This window comes from Podarcis vaucheri (assembly GCF_965113315.1).
Source record: "Podarcis vaucheri genome assembly, chromosome: 5".
NCBI lineage: Eukaryota > Metazoa > Chordata > Lepidosauria > Squamata > Lacertidae > Podarcis > Podarcis vaucheri.
The window spans coordinates 9,186,400-9,196,269 of NC_138763.1; the positions used below are offsets into that span (position 1 = coordinate 9,186,400).

The following is a 9,870-nucleotide window of genomic DNA, read 5'->3' on the forward strand; positions in this document are numbered from 1 at the left end:
ATAGAAATTGGGGACTGAGGGAGAGGGGGAGAGGGCTGGCTCACAGACCAGCATCTCTTCTTTCAGGGATTTGTTTTGTTTTTAAAAGCAAGTTTCTAGTCCTTATGTCAGGGGAGAAAAGCAGAGGTAGGGTGTATCCAATGTTAGGCATAGGTTAGACCCATTGAAATGAATGGACATGGCTTAATTAAACTGTGCAGTATACTGTGCAGTTTGGAGTGACTGGATGCATGAAAACTGACTCCTTTTTGGAAATAAAACATTGTCAGGGCCCATAAGTTTAATTAAAATTTACTTGCAGAACTTTCTTCACAACAGAATTAAAATATCAAATGATACATCCAAACAGCTCCATAAGACAGGCGCCAGTCCAAGACATAGGCTTAGCAACTTACAAAATATGAACTAATCCAAACAGACCTAGAAGCAAAGGTCACTCTCCTAACGGCATCCATTCTGCCTGAAGAAGTTTTCCTGGAGAGCTTCATTCATATCCTTACTCCATGGAGCCAGGGAACAAAAGACTCAAGGGCAACTCCCTTCAAAACGGTGATTTGCAATTCAATAGCCTCCCATGTGATCTAAGGTTAAACACTCACATGTTAGCTAGCAGAAAACAACAACAGTTAATCATCAGCACAGTTAAAGCTCAAAGAGACCATTCTTGGCTTTAATATAGCCCCATGAAAAATCCCCATGTTGAAGCCTTTTCAGCAATACACAGGCATTCACCATTTCATTGTCAATTAAACCAATTATACTTAACATGGCTAACTTAAGTACATTAATTTAACATTAATTTAATGGATCTATTCAATATAGAATGCCGTTGAATACAGCACATAGATACATTAATACAACTCATACAAAGGAGCCAAGCCACGTAGGTGAAGAGACAAAATGTCCAAGGCTACCACCAACCGGAGAATCAACAACTGTAGATTGTTGTTTCATACACACTGTGGCTAACTCAATTTTTTCAGTGGTTTGTCTGAACAACCCCATTACAAACCATGGTTTATGATCCTCTGGGGAGAAACCAGAGTTAAAGCTAGCCATTCTCAATTCAGACAAGATGACAAATGGTGATGAGTTGAAAATGAAAAAGGATGCTTTCAATCTCATCTTCACCAATTGAATTTCTGCCTGCCTGCTTGTTTTTAAATGTAAGAAGGATGCGCAAGGAATAGGGGGAAGCTGGTGGCAGTTACCCCAGCTGCGTGGAAAGAACACAGGCTGTCGAAAGCAGAAAGGGCCCATAATAAAAGGATGGGGAAAACCCTCTGAAACCTAAAACTGAAACAAAGTGCCAAAAATGGATTCACAGCCCGCCAACCTCCCCCCCCCCACCTTGCCAGCTGCCTCTACCTGAGATGTTTGTTTGTATCAGAAGAGAAGATACCTCTCTGGTTCTCAGAGATTTGAAAGTCAAATGAGTCTTCGCCTGCATGCTGCAACTCAGAGATTTGACTTGGAAACTGTTTTCCTTTGGCATAATAAGACTCAAGAGGAAGACAGGAGAGGGAGAGAGGGAGAGGGGACTAGGCGGGGAAGGGGAAAACTCAGCAACCAACTGAACGGCAAAGGAGTTGTGTTGGAGATTTCTAACACAAAACTAAGAGGGGAAACAGGCACCCCGTCAAAATAATTAAAAAAATATAAAATTTCCTCCAAAGGCGGGCAGCTGAAGGAAGCCATGGCTGGGGCAAGTCTCAGGCTGCGCCACCCTGGAAATAATCTTGCACCATCTCCCAAACAATCCTGGCAAGTCTTCATCAAAGCAGTACTCTTTTGTCTTTTGGCAAGCAGAGACCTTTCCAGGCCCTCTGGGGAGCAGCGTTCTCCTGGGATGCTCAGGCTACCACAAGAACCAAGAGATGATGAGCTTAACCAAAGCTCGTTTGCACTTCCCCTCTGGGGAAACCTGGGGTTTAGCGCTGAATTGGAGCAAACGACAATTGCTAAAGAGTGGTTTTTCTGGGGGGAAGCGGTAGGGGAGAGGTGAAATCTCTCAGGCTCATGCCTCGAAAGAGTGGGACAAGTGGAAAACTTATCGGAAGCGTGTTTTCTAAGCATGGGAGAAGCAGAAGTAAGGATGAGCCCAAGAACACCCTCTACACCACAGATCTTGGCACTGAGGAACAGAGGCATCTCCAAGGCGGGATGGGAATTTTAATGGAGAGATACTGAAGTTGTTGCTGCTGGAAAGAAAAGGCCTCTAGTTCCTGCAGGAGCTTTTCCTTCACTGGAACACAATGCTCCCTATCAAAATCCTAGAACCTGGGGCCATCCAATCATAGAATTCGAAAATTGTAGAGTTGGAAGGGGCCTCAAGGGTCAACTCCAACTTCCTGCAAATGCAGCGATCTCAGCTAAAGAATCTATGGCAAATTGGCATCCACTTTCTGTTTAAAAAAGGGACGTGGGTGGCGCTGTGGGTTAAACCACAGAAGAAGAAGAAGAAGAAGAAGAAGAAGAAGAAGAAGAAGAAGAAGAGTAGTAGTTTGGATTTGATATCCCGCCTTTCACTCCCTTTAAGGAGTCTTAAAGCGGCTAACATTCTCCTTTCCCTTCCTCCCTCACAACAAACACCCTGTGAGGTGGGTGGGGCTGAGAGACTTCAGAGAAGTGTGACTGGCCCAAGGTCACCCAGCAGCTGCATGTGGAGGAGCGGAGACGCGAACCCGGTTCCCCAGATTACAAGACTACCGCTCTTAACCACTACACCACACTGGCTCACCACACAGAGCCTAGGACTTGCCGATCAGAAGGTCTGTGGTTTGAATCCCCGTGACGGGGTGAGCTGCTGTTGTTCGGCCCCTGCTCCTGCCAACCTAGCAGTTAAAAAACACGTCAAAGTGCAAGTAGATAAATAGGTACCACTCCTGCGGGAAGGTAAACGGCGTTTCCATGCGCTGCTCTGGTTTGCCAGAAGCGGTTTAGTCATGTTGGCCACATGACCCGGAAGCTGTACGCCGGCTCCCTTGGCCAATAAAGCGAGATGAGCGCCGCAACCCCAGAGTCGGCCACGACTGGACCTAATGGTCAGGGGTCCCTTTACCTTTACCTTCTGTTTAAAAACCTCCAGTGAAGGAGATTCCACCACCACCCAAGAGAGTTTGTTCCACTGTCAAACAGCTCTTATCGTCAGAAACTCATTCCTGATACTTAGTCGGAATCTCCTTTCTTGCAACTTGAAGGCATTGGTCCTCCCCTCTGGAGCAGCAGAAAACAAGCTGCTTGCTCCATCTTTCATGTGACAACCCTTTAGATATCTGAAGATGGCTATCATGTCTCCTCTCTGTCCCCTATTTTCCAGGCAAAACATACCCAACTCCCTCAAACATTCTTGATCTTGGTCACCCTCCTCAAACTTCCCAGCATGAGATGCTATTTGCATCCAGGCCCTCTGTTAGAATGGTGAATCCATGATAAAATCCCTTCAGGACTCCCAGTCATAGATTCCCTTTATATAATCATAGAATTGTAGAGTTGGAAGGGACCACGAGGGTCATCTAACTTTCCCTTGTGGTCCTTTCCAACCCTAAAACTCTATGATTCTATTATTATCCAGATACATACACATAAATATATAAACTACTGTATTTTGCATATTTTGTATACTTGTCCATGCAAAGTCTACGTCTATAAGCAATAAGACGTATTGCAATAAATTGCGAGTATAGTCATAAAAAGAAACAGATTAGAAACAAACAAACTTTGACTTGACTAAAAAAAAAAGGTGTGCCCTGTACTTAATTGGAATGCATATTTTATTTATTTATATATACACACACATATTAAAAGTTAATTATGTTTTAATACAAAAGCTTCAGCTGACAACCACAGTCCTAGAAGTGGGATATCTTCTTCGTTCTTCTTAAGATTGTGATCTGCTGAAACAATGGACGTATTCTTCAAAGCTGTTGTTTTATTCATACGCATTTTGATGCAGATTTAATTGATTAATTTAAGCTCGTGCAATTAATCAACTCAGATTTGTTTAATCAGCTGACTTTGGTGAATTCAGGCAGCTTAATCACTGGGGGGTGCTTCTTTCATCCCATCAAAAGACAGAGCTCTTTGGAGATCATAGAATCATAGAGTTGGAAGGGACCCTGAGGATCTAGTCCAGGCGTAGGCAACCTAAGGCCTGGGGGCCGGATGCGGCCCAATCGCCTTCTCATTCCAGCCCACGGACGGTCCGGGAATCAGCGTGTTTTTACATGAGTAGAATGTGTGCTTTTATTTAAAATGCACCTATGGGTTATTTGTGGGGCATAGGAATTCGTTCATTTGGGGGTTGGACTAGATGACCCTCGGTGTCTCTGCCAACTCTATGATTTTAAGATCCTCTGGCCTTTGCCCCATGACTTTCGTGGTCAGTCCGTGGTGTGGAACCAGAGAGGGCTTCCTCATCTTGGCACCGTCCGGTTGTTTTGGGCAGACCCTCCAAGTATCCCTATTTTCTGGGGACAGCCCCGGATTTACAGACCCCGTCCCAATTTCTGATTTGATCCTAGGATGTCCCGCTTTTCCTTGGGACATCCCTATTTTCATCGGAGAAATGTGGGAGGCTATGGAGTTATGTGTCCCTGTCCCCCCAGCCAAGGAGATAACTATACAACCTTTAGAAGACATCTGGAGGCAGCCCTTCATAGGGAAGTTTTAAAATGTTTAATGTTTTATTGTGTTTTTATATATAGCGGTACCTCGGGTTAAGTACTTAATTCGTTCCAGAGGTCTGTTCTTAACCTGAAACTGTTCTTAACCTGAAGCACCACTTCAGCAAATGGGGCCTCCTGCTGCCGCCACGCCGCCGGAGCACAATTTCTGTTCTCACCCTGAAGCAAAGTTCTTAACCCGAGGTACTATTTCTGGGTTAGTGGAGTCTGTAACCTGAAGCGTATGTAACCCGAGGCACCACTGTACGTTGGAAGTTGCCCGGAGTGGCTTGGGCAACTGAGTCAGATGGGTGGGATATAAATAATAAAATTATTATTATGAAATAGGACGTCCCTATTTTCAATGGATAAATGTTGGAGGGCATAGTTTTTGGGGGAACTGCAACTCCTATCAGCTTCAGCTGTAAAGATAAAGGGACCCCTGACAGTTAGGTCCAGTCGCGGGCGACTCTGGGGTTCCGCGCTCATCTCGCTCTAGTCCCCCCAAAAGAGCTAGAGGGCGCCAGGTTGGGCAAAGCTGGCGCCAGCTGCGCTAGAAACGCACACAAAGCGCGGTGTCCTCTTTGTTACCAGATCCTGCCCTCTCCCTCCCTACCCAAAAGACAACAGGAGCTACGGACCCTCTGGAGTGGAATCAGGTGCCAGACTGCAAGGAAAGAGGGAGGCTCGGGGGAGCCCGGGCGAGCGGGCAGCAGGAAGGCACTCGTTGCCCCCGGGGCCAAGGGCGGGCAGGGAAGGAAGGAAGGAAGGAAGGAGAGGAAGGGGCCGACGACAGGAGCCTCTCCAGCCCCCCAGCTTGTTTGGGACCGAGCGAGGAGGAGGAAGGGGGGGGTGAAATGGCTCTTTTGAGCCACGCGCAAAGCAGCGGCGCTTCCCAGGCTCTGCTTGGGTTTCAGCAGGACCAGATGTGAACTCGGGGGCTGGAGGTGGGATCCTGCCCCGGGCCCAGACTCCCGCTCGCCACCGCGGAGAGAGGCTCGGGTGACGCCGGCGCTTTTCGCCCCGAGAGGCGCGCAGCCGGAGAGGAGAGGCAAGGCGCTTCTCCAAGCAGCGCGCAAGGCCTGGAGCGCAGACGGGCGCCTCTTGGGGATCTTCTCCTCTTCCCAAACATTCCCAGGAGGGAGGCTTAAATATATATATTTAAAATCTGATGGCTGCTGGAAAGCTGGGCCTTTAGCAAGCCGGAACAGACTGGTTCTTCATCATGGAAGTGTTTTTGGGGTGGTTTTTTAAAGGTTTTTTTCCAACAGTGGAGCAGTCTCCCTCGGAGGGTGGCCACCTGCTCTGAATGCTTTACAGTACTTGAAATTCCTGCATTGCAGGGGATCGGACTAGATGACCCTAAGGGTTCCCTTCCAATTCTACAGTTCAATGATTTCATGATTCTATGAGCAGAGTGCCATTTCTTCACAACCGTGCAGCCACCAGTAGGATTGTGTATTTATTTATTTGGCACATTTGTACCTGGCTTTTCAGCCCAAAAGGCTCTCAGAACAGCTTAAAGGTAAAGGGACCCCTGACCATTAGGTCCAGTCATGGCCAACTCTGGGGTTTCGGCACTCGACCCGCTTTACTGGCCGAGGGAGCCGGCGTACAGCTTCTGGGTCATGTGGCCAGCATGACTAAGCCGCTTCTGGCGAACCAGAGCAGCGCATGGAAACGCCGTTTACCTTCCCGCTGGAGCGGTACCTATTTATCTACTTGCACTTTGACGTGCTTTTGAACTGCTAGGTTGGCAGGAGCAGGGACCGAGCAACGGGAGCTCACCCCATCACGGGGATTCGAACTGCCGACCTTCTGATCAGCAAGCCCTAGGCTCTGTGGTTTAACCCACAGCACCACCCGCGTACGTGCAGCCAAAACAAGACAGTCCCTATCCGTTGGTTTACGATCTATAAAAAAACCCTGAAACACACAAGGGAACCAACACGCAAGGGAAAAGGGACTTGGAGGGAAGAGGAAAATTAAAATCAAACTCTGGCACCAGTTTCTAAAGATGGTTAGAGGAGAGGGTTTTGCAGTCAGAGGGAATGGACTGCAGACAGCCCAGTGGCACCCTTACGTCTCTCTCTCTCATTGGACTTAAAAGAAGAAGATGAGGAAGAAGGCATAAGCTTATGTTCATCCTGGGGAAATCTCTCTCTCTCTCTCTCTCTCTCTCTCTCTCTCTCTCACACACACACACACACACACAAGTTCAGTGGGTTTTCAAGCATTCTGCTTCCAGCGAACAGTTTCTACAACAAGGTGCCTTCCCTGTGTCCCTGCTACATCTGCCACTCAAGCCCTGCAGCGTGTCATAGGGCTTACCCACACTATTCATTTAAAACTCTTCCACACCACTTTTAACTGTCAAGGTTCCCTGCAAGCCATCCCAGGAACTGTACCTTTCATTGCCGCATAACCTGGAGCCTCTGCCCATAAAAGAGGCAGCAAAACATAAAATAGACTTAACGCTGCTTTTGAGATCAGTCGTTCTCCCACTTCATTGTTTCCTCGGTCCAAAAGGGGTGCATTTCTCTTTACAGCTAGACTGGAGACAGGTGTGTGTTCGTGTGTGTTTGTAAACCAAAGCTGCATTCTAATTGAAGCGCTCCAGTGCAGAGATTCCATCTAATTGCAAATGGGGCCTTTTGTCCCCTTCTCTGTTAACCTCACATCAAAGAGCGTTGAGATAAGTAAACTGGCTAGGATGCGATTGAGAGATTCCCCCTGTACCTTAGATTCACCGCCGCTTTAACCAGATGAGGCAGCAGTAGGTTCTCTCCTGCCTTTTCCTGCCTCCAGTCTTTCCATCCATCCCTCTCCCCAATCTGTGGTCATGAACAGGTGTGCTGTGAAGGAATAGACAAAAGGATGGGGAGGGGGCAGCAGGTGTGAGAAGCCACCATGCCTTGCCTCCCCAGGTACAGTAAAGCCATCATATTCATCATAATTCCCCAGAGATGTTCCACAAGGCAGTGGAGGTCTAGGAACAGAGTTTTCTGAGTAAACCCTATACAAATCTGGAGTGGAGTCCCCAAGGTGGTTGGATGGAGCCTTGTACATCTCCTTGCAGCAATTGCTGCAGTCAGGTTGGTGCCAAACGTATTGCCCTGCCTTCCTTTGGATCACATCAGCGAGACTGAGAAGGTCTTGTTGTCTGGGCAGCCCAGGACCCCGCCCCCATACACACTGCCCAGGCTTGCACCCTGGGAAGGTCACTTTGCTTTGACTTTCCCCCTGGAGGCAAACTCCATTGTCTCTCGAGACAGATGGATGCCAACAGCAGCATCACAATTTACCAACCTCATCATCACCAGAAGGTCTCAGCATGGGTTGCAACAATTTAAGATCCAGGATTTAAAACAGTTAAAACAGATGACGGTCACAAGAATGCGGCAGGCCTTGAAAACACACTTTTTAGGTGTCAAAGGTCAGATAAAGAGGTGCGTCTTTAGCATTTGTTGAAAGCTGCATGGTGAAGTTGCCAAGCACACCTCTGTCGGGAGGGAGTTCTGCATTTTAGGGGCTGCCACAGAAATTGCCCTCTGTTGGGCTACCTGAATATGTTAGGGAGGTGGAACTACCAAGAGGGTCTCCTAAGCTGATCCTAAAACCTTGGAGGGTCTTTAGGGAAGGAAGTAATCTTTAGGATATTTGGGACCTAAGTTATTTTTGGGGCTTTAAACTCCAGTGTGAGCAAATTAAATTGAACTGGCAGCAAATCCAGATTTTTTAGAACAGGGGTTTATCTGAGTTCTCAAGGCAACCTCAGCCAATAATCTGGTTGCCTTATTTTGAACCTGTTGATGTTTCTTCATCATCATAATAATAATAATAATAATAATAATAATAATAATAATAATTTATTTATACCCCACCCATCTGTCTGGGTTTCCCCAGCTACTCTGGGCGGCTTCCAACAAAAATTTAAAAATTCAATAAAATATCAAACATTAAAAACTTCCCTAAGCAAGGCTGCGTTCAGATGTTTTCTAAAAGTCAGATAGTTGTTTATTTCCTTGACATCTGATGGGAGGGCATTCCACAGGGCGGGCACCACTAGCGAGAATGCCTTCTTCCTGGTTCCCTGTAACTTTGCTTCTCACAGTGAGGGAACCACCAGAAGGCCGTCAGCGCTGGACCTCAGTGAATGATGGGGGTGGAGATGCTCCTTCAAGTATACTGGGCTGATGCTGTTTAGGGCTTTCAAGGTCAGCACCAACACTTTAAATTGTGCTCAGAAATGTACTGGGAGCCAATGTAGGTCTTTCAGGACCAATGTTATGTGGTCTTGGCAGCCACTCCTAGTTACCAGTCTAGCTGCAACCCCATGTAGAGTGCATTGCAGCGGTCTAATATGGAAGTTACCAGAGCATGGATTGCCATGGGCAAGTTAAAGCACAAGAGGAATCTTCAGGTTGCAGAAAAAGACAGCCACAATGACCAAGGGGTTGGAAGTTAGACTGTTGAGGGCTTTTTCGTTTGGAAAAAAGAAGAGTTTGGGGAAGGGGGTGGGGGACATGCTAAGAGGTGTAGACAATTATGGTGTTGAGAAATGGATAGGGAGACTCTTTTTCTCTCCCTCTGATCATAATAGAACTTCCCCACCACTACGTGAAGCATAATATTGGAAGGATCAGGGCAGACGAAAAGAATAACTCACCAAAGCTTTTTGCTGGCTGTGGATTTTTTTAAACCACCTGTTGTTACGCTGATGAGTTTCTAAATTGGTTTATTGATATGATGTGTTTCAGGCTTTTCTGCATTGATTTTTAATTGTTACATAAGCTGCCTTGGACATCAGCCCGATGGAAACATGGGATACGAATAATTGAAATCGTTTATTTGGTTACTCATTTGCTTGCTCCCCCCATCCAACTCTATTCAGTCATCTACGAATGCAGTGATCAAAGCAGTAAATATATCAGCAGTCTTAAAGACGGTAAATGGAAACGGCACACTCCAGCAGCCCCCAAGGAGAGGAAAAACTAACTCTGAGGAACTTCTGAGTGATGGCCTTTGCCTATCGTAAGCGAAGGCTTTTCAAAAGTAAAAATGTCTTTACCTGACAGTGGCAATGCACAGAGGAGGAAGGAACACAGCAGATGTCAAAAGCACTGCACTGTCAGGGCACGGCTGAGGGACAAGGGTGTCCATTCTGTAAAAATAAAGGGGGATGGGAAAGGACAAAGAGCATTTA

General features: G+C 46.8%; 1 long non-coding RNA gene across 1 annotated transcript; it reads right to left on the reverse strand.

Annotated features, from left to right (window-relative positions):
* Window positions 1–279: 279 nt before the first annotated feature.
* Window positions 280–9,392, reverse strand: LOC309533373. The gene is made up of 3 exons (XR_014220182.1): window positions 9,334–9,392; window positions 7,404–7,519; window positions 280–581 (listed from the first exon to the last, which is right to left on the reverse strand). It is a non-coding gene; the product is annotated as an uncharacterized lncRNA (long non-coding RNA).
* Window positions 9,393–9,870: the final 478 nt, after the last annotated feature.